This window comes from Anabas testudineus, chromosome 18, assembly GCF_900324465.2.
Source record: "Anabas testudineus chromosome 18, fAnaTes1.2, whole genome shotgun sequence".
Taxonomy (NCBI): Eukaryota; Metazoa; Chordata; class Actinopteri; order Anabantiformes; family Anabantidae; genus Anabas; species Anabas testudineus.
In genome coordinates, this window is record NC_046627.1 from 3,025,348 (window position 1) to 3,050,660 (window position 25,313).

Below are 25,313 nucleotides of genomic sequence, written 5' to 3' on the forward strand. Positions count from 1 at the left end.
CAATTCCCAGACATTTACATTTAGTCACCTGCTTTAATCCAAAGCGACTTACAAGAGGTACAAAGCTAAATATCTCGGTCAAGGAGAAGAAGTTTAAAGTACATTTTAATTTAGGAAGAACTGTTTCTGTCTCACAACATGAAGGTGTAATATGAATATAATAAATAATATAATCTTCTTCTCTTTCGTCTTTTCCCATCAGGGGTCGCCACAGCGAATCATCCTTCTCCACCTAAATCTATCATGGGCATCTTCTACCCTAACACTAGCCAACCTCATGTCCTCTGTTATAACATTCATATATCTCCTCCTTGGTCGTCCTCTTGACCTCCTGCCTGGCAGCTCCATCTCCAACATCCTTCTACCAATATACTCACTATCCCTCCTCTGAACATGTCCGAACCATCTCAGTCTGGCCTCTCTGACTTTGTCACTAACACAGACAACGTGAGCCGTCCCTCTGATGTACTCGTTCCTTATTCTGTCTAACCTGGTCACTCCTAAGGAGAACCTCAACATCTTCATCTCTGCTACCTCCACCTCAGCCTCTTGTCTCTGTCTCACTGCTACCGTCTCTAACCCATAGAGCAGAGCTGGTCTCACCACTGTCTTGTACACCTTTCCTTTGAGTCTTGCTGACACTCTTTTGTCACACAACACTCCTGACACTTTCCTCCACCCGCTCCAACCTGCCTGCACTCGCCTCTTCACCTCTTTTCCACACTCTCCATCACACTGAACTGTTGAACCCAAGTACTTAAACTCCTGCACCTTCTTCACCTCAGCCCCCTGTAACCTAACACTTCTACCTGGATCCCTCTCATTCAGACACATGTATTCTGTCTTACTACGACTGACCTTCATGCCTCTTCTTTCCAGAGCAAACCTCCACCTCTCTAGCTGTTCCTCTACCTGCTCTCTACTCTCACTGCAAATCACATTGTCATCCGCAAACATCATTGTCCAGGGAGATTCCTGTCTGACCTCATCTGTCAGCCTGTCCATCAACATAGCAAACAAGAAGGGACTCAAAGCTGATCCTTGGTGTAGTCCCACCTCCACCTTGAACTCCTCTGTCTGACCTACAGCACATCTCACCACCATCATACTTCTCTCATACATGTCCTGAACTACTCTGACGTACTTCTCTGCCACTCCCGACGACCTCATACAGTACCACAGCTCCTCCCTCGGCACCCTGTCATACGCCTTCTCTAAAGTGGTGCTCTTACGGGGCATGAAACCATACTGCTGCTCACAAATCTCCACCTTCTTCCTAAGCCTGGCTTCCACTACTCTTTCCCACAGCTTCATTGTGTGGCTCATCAACTTTATTCCTCTGTAGTTGCTGCAGTTCTGCGTGTCACCCTTGTTCTTAAAGATCAGAACCAGAACGCTTCTCCTCCATTCCTCAGGCATCTTCTCACTCTCTAGAATCCTATTGAACAAACTGGTTAGAAACTCCACTGCTGTCTCTCCTAAGCACTTCCACACCTCCACAGGTACGTCATCAGGACCAACAGCCTTTCCACTCTTCATCCTTTTCAGAGCCTTCCTAACCTCATCCTTTCCAATCTCTGCTATTTCCTGCTCCACAACATCCACATCTTCCTCCCTTCTTTCCCTGTCATTTTCCTCATTAATAAGCTCCTCAAAATACTCCTTCCATCTTTTCTGCACACTCTCCTGGGTTGTTAGTACCTTTCCATCTCTGTCCTTATAATAAATAATATAATATAAATAATAATATAAATTTGATGTGTGACAGGAGGAGCCACACCTCCAAACTGGTTTGGAGGTGGAGGAAGTACTAGTAGAACAAACAACATTTGTTTCCTTGATGACCATACATGTTTCAGTATGCAAACATCCACCCACACCCTTAACTACCATTAAACCCGTTTCCAGACTTCTGGATCTTCTTAGTGTGACAAGCTGCAACTTCACAGGTGAGTCTCTGTCAGAATTTCACTGAAATTACATTTTAGTTAGTTACATGAAGATAAGTTTGTGTTTGCTTTTCATTTCCTCATTCTTACTGGTGGTTAAATGTTTTGGTCTTAAACGTAAGTCAATTACAAAGTTCTTACAAATTGTGTTTCCCTCCAGATTTTGTGGGAATGTTACGTGTTGTGTTCACGGACCTGACATAGATTCTGATTGTGGCTGCTTGTCTGGTTTATCTGAAGTCTTATTAGACTAATATACTGGAGTGTGGAGCTGTGTCCTAATGTAAATCCAACTGGAAAAACTAATATTCCAGTCAACATGTTGAAAACAAGTGCTAAAGAATAAATGGTCATCAGCTGCCGTTGAATGAAGAACTGGCACCTGTGGGAAAACGGGGCTCTGATAGATCACAGATTGGTTCATGTTGTCCAGGATAACTGTGGCACAGAGTGAATCCTCCTTTTCTTGTTCAGCTGGTTTAACAGCGTTCACCCAGAGCCAGTCTGAACACAGATCATTTGAAGCATAATCAAGTATTGTGAACATGTAAACCTGAATACAGAAGAACAGCCTGAGTAAACACGCACTGTGCTTAATAATATAAAAAACGATCCTGTTTCACAGCTGCTGCTGTCAGGTACTGTGTTTATAATGAAGGACGTTGGTTACAGTGTTCTAGGTTTGGTTAAAATGTCAAATGATGATACAATATGAGACAATACAAATACAATAAAAAAAAACACATAAAGCCACAACACAGTGCGTCAACATGTCCTCAAGTAACCAGCAGCTCCAATCAGCTGATTGAGAGGAGAGATTGTTACACGGAGCTATGAGATCTCGTTTTAAATCAAGTCTGAAATGTAAATAAAAGTGTAACCAACATAAAGTTCCTGTAGACATATAAAGAACTCAGTTTCGTGTCTATACCTGCTCTGTTAGAAGAAGCACAGTCTCCCTCTCTCTGTGCGTCTCTCACAGCGCTGTCGGTTTTTATACAGGTAAAATCTGTGAACCATGCTTCTAAAATCATCTCAGGCCAGAGGAGAAATCAGATTAGACCACTTCATGTAGACTCAGATTAGACCACTTTATGTAGTCTCAGCTTAGACCACTTCATGTAGACTCAGATTAGACCACTTCATGTAGTCTCAGATTAGACCACTTCATGTAGACTCAGATTAGACCACTTCATGTAGTCTCAGATTAGACCAGTTCATGTAGTCTCAGCTTAGACCACTTCATGTAGACTCAGATTAGACCACTTCATGTAGTCTCAGATTAGACCACTTTATGTAGTCTCAGCTTAGACCACTTCATGTAGACTCAGATTAGACCACTTCATGTAGTCTCAGATTAGACCACTTCATGTAGACTCAGATTAGACCACTTCATGTAGTCTCAGATTAGACCAGTTCATGTAGTCTCAGCTTAGACCACTTCATGTAGACTCAGATTAGACCACTTTATGTAGTCTCAGTTTAGACCACTTCATGTAGACTCAGATTAGACCACTTTATGTAGTCTCAGATTAGACCACTTCATGTAGTCTCAGATTAGACCACTTTATGTAGTCTCATATTAGACCACTTCATGTAGTCTCAGATTAGACCACTTCATGTAGTCTCAGATTAGACCACTTCATGTAGACTCAGATTAGACCACTTCATGTAGTCTCAGATTAGACCACTTCATGTAGTCTCAGATTAGACCACTTCATGTAGACTCAGATTAGACCACTTCATGTAGTCTCAGATTAGACCACTTCATGTAGTCTCAGATTAGACCACTTCATGTAGTCTCAGATTAGACCACTTCATGTAGACTCAGATTAGACCACTTCATGTAGTCTCAGATTAGACCAGTTCATGTAGTCTCAGCTTAGACCACTTCATGTAGACTCAGATTAGACCACTTTATGTAGTCTCAGTTTAGACCACTTCATGTAGACTCAGATTAGACCACTTTATGTAGTCTCAGCTTAGACCACTTCATGTAGACTCAGATTAGACCACTTCATGTAGTCTCAGATTAGACCACTTCATGTAGACTCAGATTAGACCACTTCATGTAGTCTCAGATTAGACCAGTTCATGTAGTCTCAGCTTAGACCACTTCATGTAGACTCAGATTAGACCACTTTATGTAGTCTCAGTTTAGACCACTTCATGTAGACTCAGATTAGACCACTTTATGTAGTCTCAGATTAGACCACTTCATGTAGTCTCAGATTAGACCACTTTATGTAGTCTCATATTAGACCACTTCATGTAGTCTCAGATTAGACCACTTCATGTAGTCTCAGATTAGACCACTTCATGTAGACTCAGATTAGACCACTTCATGTAGTCTCAGATTAGACCACTTCATGTAGTCTCAGATTAGACCACTTCATGTAGACTCAGATTAGACCACTTCATGTAGTCTCAGATTAGACCACTTCATGTAGTCTCAGATCTCTAGAAAACAGGTTCCTTTAGTCCATGTAAAAACATGTAAATGCTCTGGAGTCACATTTTCATTTGCATGTAGGAAACGAGAAGACATAACCACATCTTAATTAAAGTAATAATGAACATTAATGAATAAGGTGATACAAGGTAAAACAAACAGAATCAAACCAGCATTCTGCAGTTAAATGTACAAATTAGCTCAAAACAAGATTTAACAGTTGTTCATAGATACAACTCATAAAAAAGAGCCAATTGGAACTAAACTCATTTACTAATTTGAGGTTAGGATTACTTTGCTATGTGTTTCTAATAGTTTGTAGTAGTTAGTTTCCATTATAGAGCACAGTAGTTAAAAATCATGTTAAAGCCCAAATGATGTATTGATTGTCCGTCACCTGTGTAACTGAATCAACCAGATATGAAGCAGTTTAATGATGCTCACATTAATACTGAGGATCACTTTAGGCTCCACAGCTTCACAGCAGAGACGAGATGTTGTTGACAACTCAACATCTACAATAAATAGAGAAACTCAGCAGTGACATTAACAACAACATGGATAATGAACAGGAACTGGTCTCTACCTAGTCCTGCTGCAGCTGTCCTGCAGGTGTCAGCATCTCACCGCTCACATTTTCAACCAGCTTCAACCAGAGTCCACTTCCTCAGTGGAAATCAGGAGCAGGTTCTGTTAAAGTACAGTTTTCCTCAGTGACACCATGTTATGTGATGGTTCTAGCTTCGATTATTATTCTTTGTTCTGAGTCCAGAACAGCGTTTTTAAAATGTCGGTGTTGAAATTGCTGAATCCGAACTGGACCCGATTCAGCGAGACATGATTGTTATAGAGGACAATATTTAATTTGTTTTAAACGGGGCTGTCTGTCCACAAGAAGATTCAGGTTTTAATTATTTTATTTGATTATTTATGTAGTTATTGTTGAGGACACGTCCTCTGGTCCCTTGTTCCTCTCCCGTCTGTCATTAAATATAAAACAGAAATAAACAGTGGTTAAAATAAAATGACAAAACATGATCTGACTGGAACTTTATAAAGAGGTGATCATTAACATTTCGTTTTCTTTGAAATAGAATTATAATAATATAATGCATAATTATAATAAATAATAATAATAACTAAGACTAACAACATTTTTATGAGCTCTCTCGGGTCCGCAGGTCTTTGGTTTGTGCGGACCTGTTGGTTCTTGGACCCACAGGCCTTCATTTCGATAACTGAGCTCCAGATTCAGGACTTTACAAACATTACAAACCAAACTACTCATGTTACCTTTTCGTTCACAGCTTTAACCATGTTGTGTTTATGAATAAATCGGTCTGTGAGGATGAACTGAGCCTTTGAACTGACATCATAGACATGTGTCAGTGGATCTAGAAGATTAGTTTGATAACTTCAGACCTAATGCAGAAAATGAAACACCCTGAATTTGATATATAGGAATATGATAAGAAAGGAAATCACAAAATCATCTGTAATCAGTGTTCACAAATTATCTTCTGTCTGTCGGATCCTTAAAATTATTATACCTTAAACTATCAGGGGACTTTGTGGCATTGAGACGATCGTTTGGCAAAAGTCTGGATACTGATCGAGTCCTATTTTATTGTCTTCACCCAAATCTCCTCCCTGTTGTGTCACAGCCACATTAACAGACTCACACACGGTTACGTGTGTTCTTACTATGCAGATTTAATCCAACTGTTATTTTAAGACTAGGAGTTTCAACACCATGCTCACCACACACAGCCTCACAGTGTTTCTTAAAATCTGAACATAGATAAATAAAGAAGCTGAAGTTCCTGTTTTGTCTTTTCACTTCTTCAACTACAGTGAAATCAGACATGATTACTTACTACATTTGGAAGTATCTGTTCTTAACTTGAGTCTTTCCATGTTTGTTGTGTTGTTGTGGTACTACACAACATTTATTTGGCAGCTTGAATTCGTTTCCAGAGTTTGTTTTTTGATACTGTTAATATGTAGTTAGCAGTGATGCTGCACCACTTGGATGAAGCAGCTGTTCGCACATTAAGGGTTGATGCAGATGACTCTGACCACAGGGAAGAAAGTTAGAGTTGGTAAAAAGGTGGAGCAGGACTAAACTTGTTGTTTCACCGTCACAGTGTGACCTCAGTGTTCACCAGCCTCTAACTCTGTTCTCTCTCTTGTGTTGGCTCAGGATCAGGATCACAAACTAATCAGACTGTAATCTGTAATCTGTAGTTCATTTATCTCATAACAGCGGAGAATAAACGTTATTGTCATTCAACATGTGGAAGAAACAAAGTACTTCATTGTACAGTAGAATTACTGTGAAGAGAATTATTTTTTATCTTTATTTCACGGCGCCTTTTGGAACTGTCCTCAGCCACATTTCCTTTCACCTACTCACCTACTACTACTTACATTAGCTGAATCACATTAGTTAATTTAAAGACATTTCAAAGTGTCTTTTTGATTTGTCATGAAGGAATTAATCTATTAGCTTCCTGATATTCACAGTTCAAAGAGAGGGTCAGATTTATGTTAAACTATGAAGCAGTATCATTCAGTGATTTCTTGTCATTTCACAGACAAGGCCTGAGATAAACTTTGCTAAGCGTCTTGTTTTATTTTATTGCCCGTGGTTTTAATGATTTAATGTCTCAGTTGATTTATTTTATGTGTGACTTTCTTTTTGTTTTTACTAATAATCTAGAAACGGTGTGTGTGTGTGGTTTTTGTGAGTTCTTTCTTTTTGTTACTCACAAAACCAAGGAGTTTTGCAAACTTGGCAAGAAGCATTAAATGTTTTAAACTCGACAGCAGTGACAGTGAAGAGAACACAGTGAAAGGATCTGACACATATTTGCTTGAAAGCAACAACGATGAGCTCTGTTTCCACGATGACATTAAGATATGTGGGACTTTCAGCTTTGATTCTGTTGATTTGTTCAAAGATCTGAAGGTGAGCTCTGTGAGTGTGTGTGTGTGTGTGCGAGTGTGTGTGTCTGTGTGTGTGTGTGTGTGTGAGTGTGTGTGTGAGTGTGTGTGTGTGTGTGTCTGTGTGTTTGTGTGCGTTTGCATGTGTGTGTGATTAATAAAACGCCGCGAGAAAAGAAGCACTTTTGAAACTTCCTGTTTTAACTTTTCACTTCTTCAGCTACAGTGAGATCAGACAGGACCAAAGTACTTTACTGTACAGTAGAATTACTGTGAATACTGCAGTTTTCATAGAGACAGCTGCATGTTGTATGAGGTGGAGGATTATCTATATGTGTGTGCAGTCAGTGTTTGCAGATAATAATTTTTTGTCTTCGCGCTCTTTGTCACTGTCTACAACCATATTTCCCTTTGTTGTCAGGAAGTCATCTCATATTAGCTAACTCACAGACCGATGACATTTTCTTTGGAATAGACATGGTTCAGTTCTTTTAGGAAGTGATCTGTTTGCTTCCTGACATTCACAATAATAGAAGAGAGAAGATTGACCTGTGTTGATCTGTGGAGAGGTATCATTCAGGAAGTTGGTATCTGGTTGATATATATTTCACAGACACGGCCTGAGATAAACTTTGCTAAGCGTCTTGTTTTATTTTATTGCCCGTGGTTTTAATGATTTAATGTCTCAGTTGATTTATTTTATGTGTGACTTTCTTTTTGTTTTTACTAATAATCTAGAAACGGTGTGTGTGTGTGGTTTTTGTGAGTTCTTTCTTTTTGTTACTCACAAAACCAAGGAGTTTTGCAAACTTGGCAAGAAGCATTAAATGTTTTAAACTCGACAGCAGTGACAGTGAAGAGCTCAAAGTGAAAGGATCTGACACATATTTGCTTGAAAGCAACAACGATGAGCTCTGTTTCCACGATGACATTAAGATCTGTGGGACTTTCAGCTTTGATTCTGTTGATTTGTTCAAAGATCTGAAGGTGAGCTCTGTGAGTGTGTGTGTGTGTGTGTGTGTGTGTGTGTGCGAGTGTGTGTGTCTGTGTGTGTGTGTGTGTGTGAGTGTGTGTGTGAGTGTGTGTGTGTGTGTGTCTGTGTGTTTGTGTCTGTGTGTTTGTGTGCGTTTGCATGTGTGTGTGATTAATAAAACGCCGCGAGAAAAGAAGCACTTTTGAAACTTCCTGTTTTAACTTTTCACTTCTTCAGCTACAGTGAGATCAGACAGGACCAAAGTACTTTACTGTACAGTAGAATTACTGTGAATACTGCAGTTTTCATAGAGACAGCTGCATGTTGTATGAGGTGGAGGATTATCTATATGTGTGTGCAGTCAGTGTTTGCAGATAATAATTTTTTGTCTTCGCGCTCTTTGTCACTGTCTACAACCATATTTCCCTTTGTTGTCAGGAAGTCATCTCATATTAGCTAACTCACAGACCGATGACATTTTCTTTGGAATAGACATGGTTCAGTTCTTTTAGGAAGTGATCTGTTTGCTTCCTGACATTCACAATAATAGAAGAGAGAAGATTGACCTGTGTTGATCTGTGGAGAGGTATCATTCAGGAAGTTGGTATCTGGTTGATATATATTTCACAGACACGGCCTGAGATAAACTTTGCTAAGCGTCTTGTTTTATTTTATTGCCCGTGGTTTTAATGATTTAATGTCTCAGTTGATTTATTTTATGTGTGACTTTCTTTTTGTTTTTACTAATAATCTAGAAACGGTGTGTGTGTGTGGTTTTTGTGGGTTCTTTCTTTTTGTTACTCACAAAACCAAGGAGTTTTTTTTCTTTGTGGGTGTTTTAAGCTCATCTTAAGATGCAAACTTGGCAAGAAGCATTCAATGTTTTTCCAGAGTTTGTTTTTTGATGCTATTATTATGTAGATCGCAGTAATGCTGCACCACTTGGATGAAGCAGCTGTTCGCACATTAAGGGTTGATGCAGATGACTCTGACCACTGGAAGAAAGTTAGAGTTGGTAAAAAGGTGGAGCAGGACTAAACCTGTTGTTTGACCGTCACAGTGTGACCTCAGTGTTCACCAGCCTCTAACTCTGTTCTCTCTCTTGTGTTGTCTCAGGATCAGGATCACAAACTAATCAGACTGTAATCTGTAATCTGTAGTTCATTTATCTCATAACAGCGGAGAATAAACGTTATTGTCATTCAACATGTGGAAGAAACAAAGTACTTCATTGTACAGTAGAATTACTGTGAATACTTCAGTTTTCATAGAGACAGCTGCATGTTGTATGAGGTGGAGGATTATCTACATGTGTGTGTGCAGTCAGTGTTTGCAGATTATATTTTATTGTTTTTATTTCACGGTCCTTCTTGTCACTGTCCAAAACCTCATTTCCTTTCTTGGTAGAAAACCTACCAGGTGACTCACAGACTGTTCAAAGTGTCTTTCAAACTGCAAGGCAGTGGTTCAGTTTGCGATGAAGTGAATCTTTTAGCTTCCTGATAAATAATAATAATAATAAAAGAGAGAAGAATTGTGTCAATCTGTGGAGCAGTATAGTTTACTGAATTTCACAGACAAGGCCTGAGATAAACTTTGCTTTGCTTTGAATTTTTTTTCTTTTACTAATAATCTACAAGCGGTGTGTGGATGTATGTGAGTTCCTCCTTTTTTTGGTCGCACGGGTGTTTTAAGCTCATGAGATTATGCAAACTAGGCATGACGCATTAAGTAAGAGTTGCAGTTCCGCCCCCATGAAGTATAAAAGACAGTCGCTGGCCACTCGTGGGGTAGATCGGTCGGTGAAGAGGAACTGAACGGAGCCTTTATTTCACCGTCTACAGCTGCAGTGAACTCTGTTTTTCACTATGACTTTAAGATTTGTTGTATTTTGTGCTTTGGTTCTGTTGGTGGATGAACTGGTCTTCGTTTCCTCTGAAGGTGAGCTGAGCCTGTTTTTATGGTGTAAAGAAGTTTTAGTGAAGTTTAATCACTGTGAAGACTTAAACTGAACTGCTTGGTAAATAGATTTACTTTACTGTAGCTCTTATACACATGATGCTGTGTATTTGCTTTGTTTTAACAAGTTAATCTAACTCTAACTAATCTAACTAATAAATTCACTTCATTTTAAATTCGTATCATCTGTTGTGTATTAATACACATATAATTAAATATAATGTACATGCTACCATTATAAAGATATTGCAAATTTAAAAACAGATTTAAAAAATGTAATTAAAAAGAAAAACTTTCTGATATTCTGAGAGTACTGCTGCTGTGATCGACCTGTGTAGAGTCGAGGCTCTTAATGTCTCTCAGTGCATCTGATGTGTCATGTTAACCAAATGTGTAGTTGTTGCTTTATGTCAACGACAAAATCCTCCAGTGGTGAATGAACTGCTCTCTGGCTTTGCATCAAAAACAACTGCAATGAGCAAAACGCAGCCTCCCCTATATATTAAGTCCGATGTCATGAATTCATGAAATGATCTGTAAATATTAGTGTTGTCTTTGAAGTAGTACAAATGTTTGTTTGGATGTAGTGTTCAGATTTTATCATCCTTTCTGTCAAACCTCTTCTCTCGCTCTCTATTTACTCTGCTCCTGTTTAAAACAGCTCACTTTTAAGACCTTAGGGCAATTTCTCATGTCTAAATTCATTTGCAGTACAGTAATACTTAGATCCCCTTTGTCATTGTTTCATCACTTTGCCAAATCAGCACGACTGAAGCTCACTGACATATTAATAACACGAGTTTCATTACTGAACTACAGCAAAGCTCAAATATTTAACTATTCAAAACTTCCCGAATAATTTGTATGACGTGATCTCACAGGGTTTTAATCAGTGTTCACAAACTCTCTTTTTACCTTCAAATTATAATACCTTATAGCATCAGGGGGCTTTTCGCCGTTGAGACGATCGTTTGGCAAAAGTAAACAGTAAAGTCTGGATACGTATAGAGTCCTATTTTATTGTCTTCACCCAAATCTCCTCCCTGTTGTGTCACAGCCACATTAACGGACTCACACACGGTTACATGTGTTCTTACTATGCAGATTTAATCCAACTGTTATTTTAAGACTAGGAGTTTCAACACCATGGTCACCACACACAGCCTCACAGTGTTTCTTAAAATCTGAACATAGATAAATAAAGAAGCTGAAGTTCCTGTTTTGTCTTTTCACTTCCTCAACTACAGTGAAATCAGACATGATTACTTACTACATTTGGAAGTATCTGTTCTTAACTTGAGTCTTTCCATGTTTGTTGTGTTGTTTACTACACAACATTTATTTGGCAGCTTGAATTCGTTTCCAGAGTTTGGTTTTTGATGCTATTATTATGTAGTTAGCAGTGATGCTGCACCACTTGGATGAAGCAGCTGAAAGCATATTAAGGGTTAATGCACTCAGACCACAGGGAAGAAAATTACAGTTGGTATTTTATTTTTTATTTTATTTTACTTGTATTAAATAATCACAAATAAACAAATTTCACAAACTTGTAGTGAAGCAAAAGTATTGAAGTCTGTTGAATAATTAAATTAAACTAGATGGTTACAGTACTCTAGCACAAATTGATCCCTTCTAAACCATTATTTCATTACTTCAACCCTTTCTTTTTTAATTCCTATCATCAGTTGTGTTTTCATTATTGTATTTAATGTACAAGCATTATAAATATAATCTAAACAGAAGCTGATTTTTTAAATGAAGACAAAGTTCAACAGTGTTGCAGGAATTTCAACATATAGTCTAGATGTGACTTATTAAGAACTCAGTCAGTGATTGTGTATTACTTCACTGCTATTTGTATTTTAAACTTTGACTTTGGGTGAAATTGACATTTTTGGACCTTGATAAATCTTAATGAACATTTTTGAAGATTAAGAAACCAAAATTTCTGTTGTCTAAATGTATTCAAAGCAGTTGTGGTGGCACCAAATTGTGACTTCCTGTGTGCTGTAAGTATCATTGACATGTGTTTTATATGTATGAATCTGTTTGAAATTTCTCTGCTAACATTAAAAGTATTTTTCAAAGAACGGTATCACACACTTTTCCTTTTGCCCTGTTTTTTTATCCTTTAGAGTTAAAAGCAAATCCTCGAGACGATGTCCTTCTTCCATGTCAAAGTCCCAGAGTCTCCAGGACATCGGAGTGGAGAAAACCTGACCTGAAGTCAGACGATTATGTCTGGTTTGTCAGAGAGAACCGACCATATGGAAACTACCAGAATCCAATATTTCGTGGTCGAGTGGAGCTGAAAGATCCAGAGATGAAGGACGGAGACGTGTCTGTGATTCTGAAGAACGTCAACATCAATGATACTGGAACATATGAGTGTCGTGTTGGACATGGAAAAGATGTTCAGCTAATCAGCATCATCAACCTGACAGTTGAACCAGGTGAGTTAGTGTGTGTGTGTGTGTGTGTGTGTGTGTGTGTGTGTGTGTGTGTGTGTGTGTGTGTGTGTGTGTGTGTGTGTGTGTGGATCAGAGTTGAAGCTGCTTCCTGGTTGTTGATGTGAGAGTGAAACATCACAGATCAGATGTTGGTGTTGATGAGACTTTGTAGAAAACAGCTGGTATGAGTGATGGGATCAAAGTGCAGTAGATAATGTCTGACAGGAGTTTGAAGAGGAAATGGATTCTGTTGTGTTCTTCACTCATCACCTACCTGACACCTGCTGACTCACTGCTGACTCTCATCTACAGGAAACAACAAGGAGGAAGGAGACAAGGATGGAGGAAACAAGGATGAAGGAGACTACAGTACAACACTGACAGTTGGTCTGTCAGTTCTTACTGTTGTTATTTTTCTTGGTGTTGTTGGTTTTCTGATCTATAGTAAACAGAGAATCGTTTCAAAACAGAATCCAAATCAGCATCCTTCTGATGAAACAGCTGTAAAATGTCTCAGATCCATTAGTTCCTGAACATGTGAGTGTCCTCTGTGTCCACCTGAACGTGGAGAAATAACAGAGCTGAAGCCAGAAATGCTGAGCACACAGTGACAACAGCTGTGATACATGAACTGAATTAGAATATTTCATTTTCTCTCTAACATGAGTTAACAAACGAACAGTGTGTTCATTCACTCTGAGCTCCGTCCTCTGTCTTGAAGTCATCGTTCTGAGCTCATGGGTTCAGTCTCAACACATAAATCATTTCAGACACTTTAGAAAATGTGTCATTTAATTTCATTCAAGTTTCAGTCACTCGTGGACACTACATTTTAAAATCACAAAAAATAACTGGATTTGTCTCCACAGCCGGTTAAAATAAATTTAGTTCCTAGTAGATGTGTGCTCATGTTCAGAGTACCAGCCTATGTTTGTTATCTAATATGTGATTTACATATATCCATCATAGTGAACTGATGACCTAATCATTTTATTTAGTCTGCATTCAGATGGTTGCAGCAGTGTCTGAAACAGTAACCGTGTTACTGAATAGATAAATATTAATCATTATATTAACACAGGTTAAATCAGAAAACCTATGTAGAGATAAGGTTCAATTCACTTGTATGAAACATGTCCTGTTCAAACCGTTAGTGAGAAAACTACTGTTGTTGTTCTTCTTCGGGTTAAATTTAGTATTTTAACATTTGTTTATTCACAAACACAGACACAGCTGATTTCTTTATATTAATCGCAGGAGCACTGCTTTTAATCTTCTGCTAATAAATGTTTCCATGTCCCTATACTGAAAGTGTTTGTTCATTTCATACATAAATATATATGACAGTTTAAATGATTAATTCATAGTTGCTCCCAGATTTCACTCCTGACAGTATATGAAAGTTCATTTCCTTTAAAGCAGACACACAAAATGCTCTTTTATTAATTTAAACATCTGCATGTAAGTTAACAAACTACATAAAAGACAGAGACTTTCCTGTGAATCACAATCAGCACCATCGACACTATAATGTCTGAGTATTACGTTAGAAATAGCGACTCAGGAAGAAGGGAAACAGACGAACCAGTTTACACCAACAAACTAAAACTCAGTTGAGTGTTTGTCTCTGGATTCTAGTTGATAATGTTTATGAAGACAAGCATTAATCACAAAAGTTAATTTACAGCTTAGCTGCTTGTGTTTTTATTTCATATATGTTTCTAAAGAAGAAGAAAACAAAATGGCTGATTTGTGTAGAGAGATGAAAATTACACAAGATGGGGCCCAGGAGGTCAGTGTTAGAGCAGAGGAGTCAAATAACCTGGAAGGAAGAGTTCGGGGCCATCTGGTGGCTGTGTCAGGTAGAAAAACACAAGACACTAATCCTATTTTTCCCAAATTGTTGTGTCCTGCTGCTGCTACAGTGAAAATAAGTGAAACAAACTGGTTGTGAGGAAACTGCTCCCTGCAGACATTAGGTCCAGAGATATTATCAATTGGTTTTAGCTTTTAATAACTATTATAAGTCACATGTTGGTACCTGTAAACCTTTATTTTAATCAATAATGTCTTCCTTCACTCATCACAGTGAATCAGACTTTCATGCAAAAGAAAAGAAACTCTAATTTAATCTCATTCACATTTTGTGTCAGTATCAGTAAATGTGTTGATACTAAATTAAATTAGATGTTCTGCTGCCACAGTCACTGATCGTCCAGTTACAGTGAGGTTTGACCAACAGCCGACATTTACCTGAAGAAAATCTCTTGAACACCCAAATAGTCAAACACAGCTCAGGACCATATTTCAGGACTGTTTCAAGAGACCAAGAAATAAAACCACAAGAAACATAAGACGTGTGCTGCAGTAAACAAACCGAATAAAGATGTCGAGATGTATTTAAAATACATATGGAGAAATCTGTCACATGTGACATGTTCTGTAATATATATATAAAAGTTCTTTAACTAAGTGATGGGATTTTGTTTACAGTCATTTGAGTCGAAATTAGAATCAGAACTGTCTGAACTGGAAATCTTCAGAATTCACAAATAGAGACCACAAGGTGCCGCTGTTTCAGCATTAACATTTAAATGACATTTCCCCAACTTTTATATTAAATGTCCTTCTGTTTTTATTTTAATACAGTTTATTCATTTAGTCCACAACAAAATAATTATAAAATGTCTCTGTATGAAAGATGGAAATGTGTATTTGTACTACGTAGGATACTTGATCAGAGTTTTTAACTACTGTCTACAGGGTTCACAAACTTTCAGTCACAAATGTCTGTTTCAAACTTCAACTTTGCATCTACATGAATGTAAATTAGTAAAGTAAAGTAAATGATGTTAATTATCCTTCGTGTTGTTTCTGATTCTAACAAACGTTTCACCTTGTTCCAAATCACTAAAACACTGGAACCCTTCAAATAATTAGAACCTAAGGCAGAAAATGTGTCATTCAATAGGTTCAAACTATGAATTCTTTTGTGTTTCTACATAAAGTAATATTAAACAGTGATCAGGAGCGTTGTCAGTTATTGTTTCAGCTCTTCTTGTGTTGTTAGTTTAGTTTGTGTGTGAGATTCTAACATATTCTATGAAGAACTAAAGATGTTGAACAGTTGTTCTGGTGAATTTACATCAGTTCAGAAGTGATGCTCTGTGGTGACGTCATCATAGTCATCATCCAATCCCTGCTCAGCCTGGGTGGGCGAGGTCATCACCATGGAAACAGACAGGTGATTTTCTACAGTCAGAAAATGTTAAAAAGAAAAAGTAGAAAATGTATCAAGAGACACTGAGATTGATTGATTGATTGATTGATTGATTGATTGATTGATTGATTGATTGATTGATTAGTGTTTGTGAGGTCAGTGATTGATTCAGAGTGTTACCTGTGGGTCTGTGTCGATATAAAGACACCATGAGGAGAGTGGAGATGAAGTACGGACAGAACACCACCAGGTGGAGGACCAGTCTGAACACAAGCTGGGGGGAGGTGGAGGCAGGAGGTGGAGTTGTAGAGGTTGGTTGGGCTGTGGTTGTTATTTTACCTGTAAAGAGAATTCACCTGTTCAGGTGAATGTGTGGATGAAATAATTATTGAAATCCATGTTTTCCTCCTGACCTGTGACAGAGATCCAGCTGGGTGGAGACTCTCCATGACTGCTGATGTGACACTTGTAGAGGCCTTCATCAGACTTGGTAACATGGTGGATGGTCATGTGACCTGTAGGCTCAGTCCTGATGAGGGAGCCATCTTTATAGAAATCAGCTGGGAGCTTGGAGGGAGGGCTCTTTGTTTGACAGTGCAGAGTGACATCATGGCCCTCCATCACAGGGAGGACAGGACTCTGCAGGATCACTGATCCACCTCAACACAGAGACAAACTACAGCATTTCATCCATTTCCACACAGACTCATCAACACTAACTCCACAGTCTGATCTTACCAGAGACAGTGATGTTGATGATGCTACTGGTTGATCCCTCTCTGGACTCACACCAGTAAACTCCACTGTCTAATGTTGCTGTTACACTGATGTTACAAGAAGAACCAGCAGGTTTTCCCCATATCTCACATTCAGCTCTGGTTCCTGTGGTTGTGTTCCTCCTCAGTGTCCATCCAGCAGAGCTGTCGTCCTCCTCACAGCTCAGAGAGACAAAGTCTCCTTTAAACAGCTGAGAGCTGCTGGGACTCACAGTCAGACAAACTGTGGGAAAGGGAAGTTCAGAAAATACCAAATTATGTTTTTTAACATCTTCTAGAGATTCTGGTTCACTGGTTAAGTCCAATAAAAAAGTCGGAACGGAAATTATTCAGACCCCCTTAAATGTTTTACTATTTGTTATATTGTAGACATTTGCTAAAATCATTTAAGTTCATTTTTTCCTCATTAATGTAAAAACAGCACCTCATGTCGACAGAAAAACACAGAATTGACAGTGTCAGAGCAAATGAGAATCATGAGGTCAAAGGAACTGCCTGAAAAGCTCAAAAACTGCATTGTGAAAGGCACAGATCTGGCCAAGGTAACAGAAACATTTCTGCTGCACTTCAGGTTCCTAAGAGCACAGTAGCCTCCATAATCCTTCAGAGAAGACGTTTGTGACGATCAGAACCCTTTCTAGAGCTGGACGTCCGGCCAAACTGAGCTATCGGGGAAAAGAGCCTTGGTGAGAGAGGTAAAGAAGAAACCAAAGATCACTGTGGCTGAGTTCCAGAGATGCAGTCAGGAGATGGGAGAAAGTTGTAGAAAGTCAACCATCACTGCAGCCCTCCACCAGTCGGGGCTTTATGGCCCGACTGGGGCATAAAGACAGACATCACATCTCAGTGAAAGACACATAAAAGTCTGCATGGAGTTTGCTAAAAAACACCTGAAAGAAATCCAAGATGGTGAGAAATAAGATTATCTGGTCTGATGAGACCAAGATAGAACTTTTGGCCTTAATTCTAAGTGGTATGTGTGGAGAAAACCAGGCACTGCTCATCACCTGTCCAATACAGTCTCAACAGTGAAGCATGGTGGTGGCAGTATCATGCATCATTGAATGGCCCAGCCAGAGCCCTGACTTAAACCCCATTGAGCATCTCTGGAGGGCCAGAAAATGGCTGTCCACTAACGTTTACTGTCCAACATGACAGAACTGGAGAGGATCCCCAAATGAAGGTCTGAAAAACTTGTTGCATCTTTCCCAAAAAGACTCATGGCTGTATTAGATCAAAAGGGTGCTTCTACTAAATAATGAGCAAAAGGTCTGAATACTTAAACCATGTCATGTTTCAATTATTCTTTTTTAATAATTCTGCAAAAATGTAAACAATTCTGTGTTTTTCTGTCAACATAAGGTGCTATGTGAACATTAATGAGGACAAAAAATTATTTTAGCAAATGGCTGCAATATAACAAAGAGTGAAAAATTTAAGGGGGTCTGAATATTTTCTGTACCCACGGCATGACTTTTACAAGGACACTTTAACAGGTGAATCGGAGGAACCAGGGATTGATCAACACTCTTGTTTTTTCTCCTGGGCCACAGTGACTCTTGATGCCATGTCTAACACAAAAGGTTGACCAAAATGAGCTTGGTGCACTTTACATTTAACTTAAAATAAACATGTAAAAGTCTGCGTCTATTTAAAAATCGGCAGCGTTTGCTACGCAGCAAAAACACAAATGTGGCATTTTACTCAAATGACCAGTACTCATGTGACAAGACAGAAGAAGTTAAACCTGCCACAGATGGTGTTGATCTTGTACTTTTCCACAAGGAAAAGGACGAACAGACTCTGAGTTTCAGACTGTGGTAGAAGATATTTACTGACCTTGGTTTGTTGTGCTGCTCAGCAGTAAGATCACAACTAAAGAGAAATGAAAGTTGAGGTTTTACCTTATCAGATGCCTGTCAATCATCTGTGAGACAAAGTGAGTTGGAGTTCACACTAATAGCTAGTATTATAACAAGTTTAGTCTTTCGTATCATCTAAAGTTTTCCAGTGTATCTCATCCTAATTCCCACTTTTATTCTTCTAAAACACAAAACAACACTGTCATTACTGAAACATATAAAGAACAAAATGTACTTACAGATCACACAATGTGAACACGTTCGTCCCATTGTACCACTTGTGAATGAGCTTTAGAAACGTCATTTCCTCAGTGTAGTTTGGTGTGGTGGCTTTGTGGTTTCCTCTTCAGCAGCTTGTTAGAAAGAGGTCACTTACTAGTTTCTAATTGTAGAGTTTAACATGGCGACTGTCTCAGCTCGTCATCTGTATCTTATTAAACTTCCCTGAAGTTAATGTGAATCTCAGTCAGACATTACTTCAGACTCTGCTGGATCTAAAACATGATATAAACACGTCGTCACTAACAGTTTTATTTACTTATGTGTGATGTGGCTGCTGCTGTTGTTGTTGTGAAACCTTTCAAAGCTTTGTGGCTTCAAACTTAACAGCACAGCGACCTCTAGTGGCTGAATCGTGCCAATGCAAGTTCAAAATTAGTTATTTCACACATGTGGTATCATAAGTTTAAATAAACAAAATAATTAATATTTGTCCAAATATTAGTGAAACATTTAATAAGACACAAAGTGACATGATTAAAAACTGGATTTGATAAATGATTAAGAAATTAAGAATCTAATGTCCCAGAGGACTTTGTTTAAGAAAGAAAACATTTTCTTTTACCTTTTACATGTTTCTAGCACATATTAAATTCTTTATTTTCACATTAATATATGTATGCCAACCCTAACAGAGGTTAGAGGGGAATTCAATTCTTACCCTGTGACCACAGTTAGCGGAACAATCAGAGATGTTCTATGTAGTTTCTACATAAAATCCTCTGCAGGTTGCCATATAATAATGAAACTGTGTAGTTGAGTCATCAGAAACAATATAAATTCAATAATACTCAGCTTTTTTATGTAACAGTAACATCTATGGGCCATGAAGTGTTTACACTACAAAATACCATGTAATAGTTTCACTTTCTGTTCTGCTTTTGTAACATGACTAATAACATATCTAGTGTTGAAATTTCTTAGAAAACATGCTTTTAATTCCTCTTAATTATAATAAAGTGAGGTGTCTGAAAAGACAAGCTGTAATTTAATCATAGTTTATTGTTAAAAAACTGAAAGTACTGTGAATTATTTAATAAAACAACAATATAATTAAAACCTATTCAAGAGATACAATTATGAATCTGAGTTGAAACTAAGAAGAGACTGAACTTAAGTGGCGTTGTTTATTATGCATTTATTCAATGCAGGCAGTGTGATCAGGGGATAGAGAGGGACTGTTCCTCTACCACAGGCTACACCTTCAGCACACAGAGGTATCTTAGGGAAGCTGATCCACCACCATCCACCAAAAAGATCAGCAGCTTCTGCATGTCCCTTCACACTGGAACTAATGGCCTCTTTATTCTATGTTTCTTTATTTTAACGATTGGCTTTTCTCCACCTTTCTGCATGTGATGGTGAGTAATCTCTGTCTTCAACGGCTGATTTTTTGGTTGAGCTGTGCAGGATGCATCGCTAGTTAACTTTTATTCATGTACTGCGTTTGGTGTCTTGATTGTAGCTGCTACAGATTATCATTATTATTATTATTATAGGGAAGCTGTCAGCGCCATTGGTGCCTGTGTTAACTTGAACTGCAAAGCAACAGTAATTGTCTGGAACCCTCTCCACCTTTCTGAATTCTGTTTTGAGGACGTATCCTTCACTGCACTGGATTTTGTTGCCTTAACACCACAAATGCAACCATAACCAGGTTTAGGAATCCCAGCTTCACGTCCACAGTGATTGCACAACACATGGTACAGAGAGTTTCTGTCACCTAATGTCAACTCGTATGGAGGCAGGAAGAGACAATAGAGAGAGGTGATGGGCTCTGACATGTCTTTGCTGCTGAATCCTTGTGTCCTGCTGCTGTTGCACAAGAATTAAAATACCAGAAGTCCAAAAACAAAGATAAGGAACATCATATTGAGCTTCTGAACTGCAGCAGATAATAAGCCAACAGAGATGACTTACTGTAGAACTCTGAAGGATCACTGTGAGCAGAATGACTCATTGACCCAGTGACTCATGCTAGAGAGTCAGTGACAGGATGAGAGAAAGGAAGCAGTGGTAGAAATAGTGCTGTAGTGGTTCCAGTTGCACAGTTGCAAGATTCCTCATGTCTGTGTTATGCTGAACGACAAACAGCAGCTCTTATGGCTCTATTTATTATTGGTGCTTATTTTGTTTTGGTCCAAGCTTCTGAGTGTGAAGGTGAGCGTCCTCTTCCTCTGTTTTCTCTTGGTGGATGTTAAGTGAGTGTTTGGTTCATTTTCATTCAGTCTTCTTTGTTGTATCTTGTTGTTTTCTAGCTGCTGGTTTTTCCATCATGCATGTTTGGAAAGTCTGGCACTGAAGGTTCACTGTAGTGTTAGTGGATGTTCAGCTGCTAAGAGAAGGGGTTCTCTAGTATTTCTAGTTTTTACTGATGCTGTGACTGTTAACATGAGCAGCAGGAGAAATTCTGAAGAGTTTAAAACTCAGATTCAGACAAAAGCTTCACAGTTCAAAGTTCAGGTGGAGAAAGACCTGAACAAGACCTTTCTCACTGTGAATCAGTCTGGTCCTCCACCTGGTGGTGTTCTGTACTGAAATTTGTTTTACTTCATTTTATTAGATTACATGTAAAAGAGTTTGAAACAGCCACTGTGGACTTTGTACATACATTAAGATGGATGCTGTTGTTACTCTTTGCCTAGAAACAGAAGGTTTTGTGGCATGAACGACTCACAAATCAGGACATTTACAGCCTGTGAACTGTTTTTTCTCAGGTGAAGCTGAATTGAGGTTCAAATTAAGAATTAAAGCTTCATAAATCTCACCTCTGAAGTTGTCCATGATAATAATCATCAGGACTTTTGCAGATCACTGGTTCTTCTGCCTTTGGGGCCATACTATAATTTTTTAATCTGAATTTTCTCATTTGTTTTCCCAACAGTCAAACGAATAAGTTCAATATGTTGTTCTGCTGTTACGTGTTCCTACTCTGCAGTGCTCCCAGCTGGACTCAACCAGAAGGATGGAAACACACACCAACACGTTGGACTGATGGGAGCAGGTGTAACACTATTAGTAGGGGTTGTTGTTGGTGTTGTGATCTCTGTGAAACGTAAATGTCGTATGAAGAAGAAGTCTCCTGATGAAGAAGCCTGTCTCCAACCAACCTCCAATCCCTGATATGTCTTTCTGCTGAGTAGTTAGTAATTAGTGTGTATAAAACTAAACCCAGGAAACAAAGAGATGATGAATAACTGATTATTGTTATTCAATGTTTTATTTCGTTAAGGTTTGTCCATCAGCCTCAGACTGAAGAAATCACTGCACTCACTGTTTTCAAAAAATAAATAGAATACATTTACCTTTATAAAATGTCTTTTTTTATAGTTGTACTATACAATGTGTAGTTAACTTAAGTAAGTCTTTAAAGAATTATATTGTAGTTTCTGGCACCTGAACACATATTAGTTTTACTAACTGTAGCTGAGCTCTTGATCAACTCTTCCTACTTTCTGAAATAAGAATCACACAAACACAGATGAAGAAAACCAAACCCAAGCTGTGTGAAGCTCAGAGACTGATTCTGTTCAAATCAAATATGAGACAAGCTGAAAAACTCCTTGATTCTTAAGTTTGGATCCTTATAGAGCAGAAATCACTGTGTGAAATATGTGTCATCTCCTCAAATCCTAGGAAAAAAGAAAACAGTACAAGCATGTTATCCTCGGACTCTACTTTTTATAAGCAAACATATAAACGTGTGATTTTCATAAACAATTGAAGAAATCAAAAACCCTTTTGTAACTGAAGCTTTGATTTGACAGGTTCATGTCCTACAGCGACATCTAGTGACCAGGAATCGTCAAAACAACAGTAGTAGACTAGACAGTAGAAATAAAAGACAACGATGAAACCAGCTACTAGTAAATGTACTGTTGGTGATGAGATGGAGACGTTATGTCTGTGTTATTTAGCATCACATTCACAACTGGATCTGAGTTTTTTAAAGTCATCCTGCAAACCTGATACAGCCTTTAAACAGTCTACATGCTGCATGACTTTTAAGTGAGTGGCTGCACCGATGAGACACAGAAACACTACCTGGTGGGTTGAAGATTGTGATTGTGTGAACAGAAACTAGCATGAGAAAAAAATACACCACAATGTATTTAAGATGTACGGGGTTGCAGAACTGAACTCATTTGAGTTGCACAATTGGTCTTTAGATCTCCCTCTCATGAGCATATGTGTCTGTGGAACCATCAGATAGTGGTTTACCACAGTTTACAACATGATGATGCTGCAATATCAACATCAACCTTGTAACATTAGTCAAATGAGACTTGTCAATCGGTGTTTATTTAGTTATAGGATACAGGTTTGTCTCTTTTCCCTTCAAAGCAGCTGCAGACAAACAGTTTCATTCATTTGGTGTTTTTTGCACACCCTCTTGTTCTTTTCGCACATTACTGTTCTTTTTGCACTGACCTGCTGTAGCAATTGAATTTCCCCAATTTGGGATCAATAAAGAATATCTTATAGTTATAAAGGTGCATGTAGAACCACATTTTTACAGTTTACAACAGGGTTTGGAGGGAGTTAGGGTCAGTTGTGAAGTTGTTTTTCCAAGTTTGTGTTAATTTGCACATTATGAAGCAGAAAGCTCAGAGTCAGTATCTGACTTTGTGTTTGTACATTAGATTTATTGTCTGTTCAATGTTAACCCTTAATTTATCAGTAACAAACTGTGTGAAGTTTACATCTGTAGTTCAGACATATTACTATGACTACTACTATTAATACAATTCAATTTTATTTGTATAGCGCCAAATCACAGCAAAAGTCATCTCAAGGAACTTTACAGTGTTTAAGGTTTAAGAGAGAGGAAGAGCTCAGTTTATCAGTAGAGTTCCCCCAGCAGACTAAGCTATATCTGTCACGCGCCTAGGATCCGACTCCATAGCCAGAGACCACACAGGACCAGAGAACTGAGATAAGAAATGTTTTATTGACAATAATAATGCAGTAGATGAAAGTCGGGACTTGCGGCCGAACAGAGCTGTCGTCAGGTGAGTATGGTGTTCTAAGGGAGGAAACAGAGTTAAATCGAGTCTGGCTGGATCTTGGGTAATGTGAATCTTTGAGTACTCACTGAAGTCCTGATGAGCTGTGGCTGAGAAGCAGGGAGGAGTGAACCAGAGAGAAGACTGAAGAGTTGTAGATTCCAAAGTGGCCGACAAAGTGAAGCATATGTTGACTGGGAGCAGAGGAGGAATGATATGATCTGCAGAACAGGCTAAGTGGCAAAAGCACAGTGGGTTAGTGAAGAAAAAACAGTCGACAGGTTTCCAGAAAGCCGAGGCGCAGAGTAGAGACGAATCCAGGGTTTTACACAAGAAGCAGTCCAAGCACTAGTTTCCATAAGGCAAGATCCAAGGTCCAAACAACAATCCAGCTCAGTACTGATAGAAAACAGAGATCCAATAAACTGATAACGATGTCAGGGGACGGTCCAGGTCACAAACAAGGGAATCCAATTTAGGGACAGAACAGGGACAGAGGCAGAGGGGAGCAGGAACAGGTCAGGCAGAAAACACTCACGTTGTTGAAGAACAGAGCAGAGGCAGGTCAAAACAGAAGGCAGGTCCGGTTAGTCAGGCAGAGACAGGTTTCAGGTCGGGCAGGGTTCGTTTCCAAAAAGCAATCCCAAGATAAAGCTGGATAGTACTGATCACAGGTTGAAGTACAACTATCTGGCAAAGGGGAAGCTGACCGACCTGCTAATAAAGAGACAGGGGAAGCCCAGGTGTGGACAATCGTTAATTAGCAGGTCACCTGACAGGGAGAAAACGAGGAAAGCAGGGACAGACAGGGAGGCGGAGATGGAATCATGACAATATCAGCATAACTAAGAGATGGTTCAGAGTCACCTGATCCATCTCTAACTATAAGCTTTATAAAAAAGGAAAGTTTTAAGTCTAGTCTTAAATGTGGAGAGGGTGTCTGCCTCCTGAACCTGAACTGGGGAAAATACCAAGTCCAGGGTGTCAACCTGTGTCAACTTGGCACCAGTAGTAGAGTCTGAAATGTGAAGAACAAATTCCAGCTGGATGAAGTTTGGTTATAATTTTAATATTTCAAACACAATGAAATTAAAAGCATCATCAATGGCTACAGACTCACTAGCTAACTGATTATTAATTGAATTGTATTGATTTATGGTTGGAAGACTGGTTGGTTGTGGAAGCTGTTTCAGGAAACTCACAATGACCTGATGACTAAGTCTGTTCATCATCTGCCCGAATTGGAAATTCATTACATGGTTTTACTTGTAAATGTTAATGAACAGGATGAACAATATATAAGTTGATGGTTTGTGTCTGGTACTAAAACACTGAAGAAGAATACAGTAAGAGTTCAAACAAATAAATACAGAACTTTAACAATTAAGATGATCAAAAATGTGAAACAACAAGAGAATAAGATACAAGATATGAAAAT

General features: G+C 38.7%; 3 long non-coding RNA genes across 3 annotated transcripts; 1 reads left to right on the forward strand and 2 right to left on the reverse strand.

The window, feature by feature from the left end:
* The first annotated feature begins 12,700 nt into the window (after positions 1–12,700).
* Positions 12,701–14,037, forward strand: LOC117153094. The gene is made up of 2 exons (XR_004463529.1): positions 12,701–12,735; positions 13,045–14,037. It is a non-coding gene; the product is annotated as an uncharacterized LOC117153094 (long non-coding RNA).
* A 1,636-nt stretch (positions 14,038–15,673) lies between these two features.
* On the reverse strand, positions 15,674–16,410 carry LOC117153083. Its single transcript, XR_004463512.1, has 3 exons — positions 16,366–16,410; positions 16,133–16,291; positions 15,674–15,984 (listed from the first exon to the last, which is right to left on the reverse strand). It is a non-coding gene; the product is annotated as an uncharacterized LOC117153083 (long non-coding RNA).
* Positions 16,411–23,801: 7,391 nt separating this feature from the next.
* LOC113168206 lies at positions 23,802–24,715 on the reverse strand. Its single transcript, XR_003299379.1, has 2 exons — positions 23,965–24,715; positions 23,802–23,895 (listed from the first exon to the last, which is right to left on the reverse strand). It is a non-coding gene; the product is annotated as an uncharacterized LOC113168206 (long non-coding RNA).
* Between the last annotated feature and the right edge of the window lie 598 nt (positions 24,716–25,313).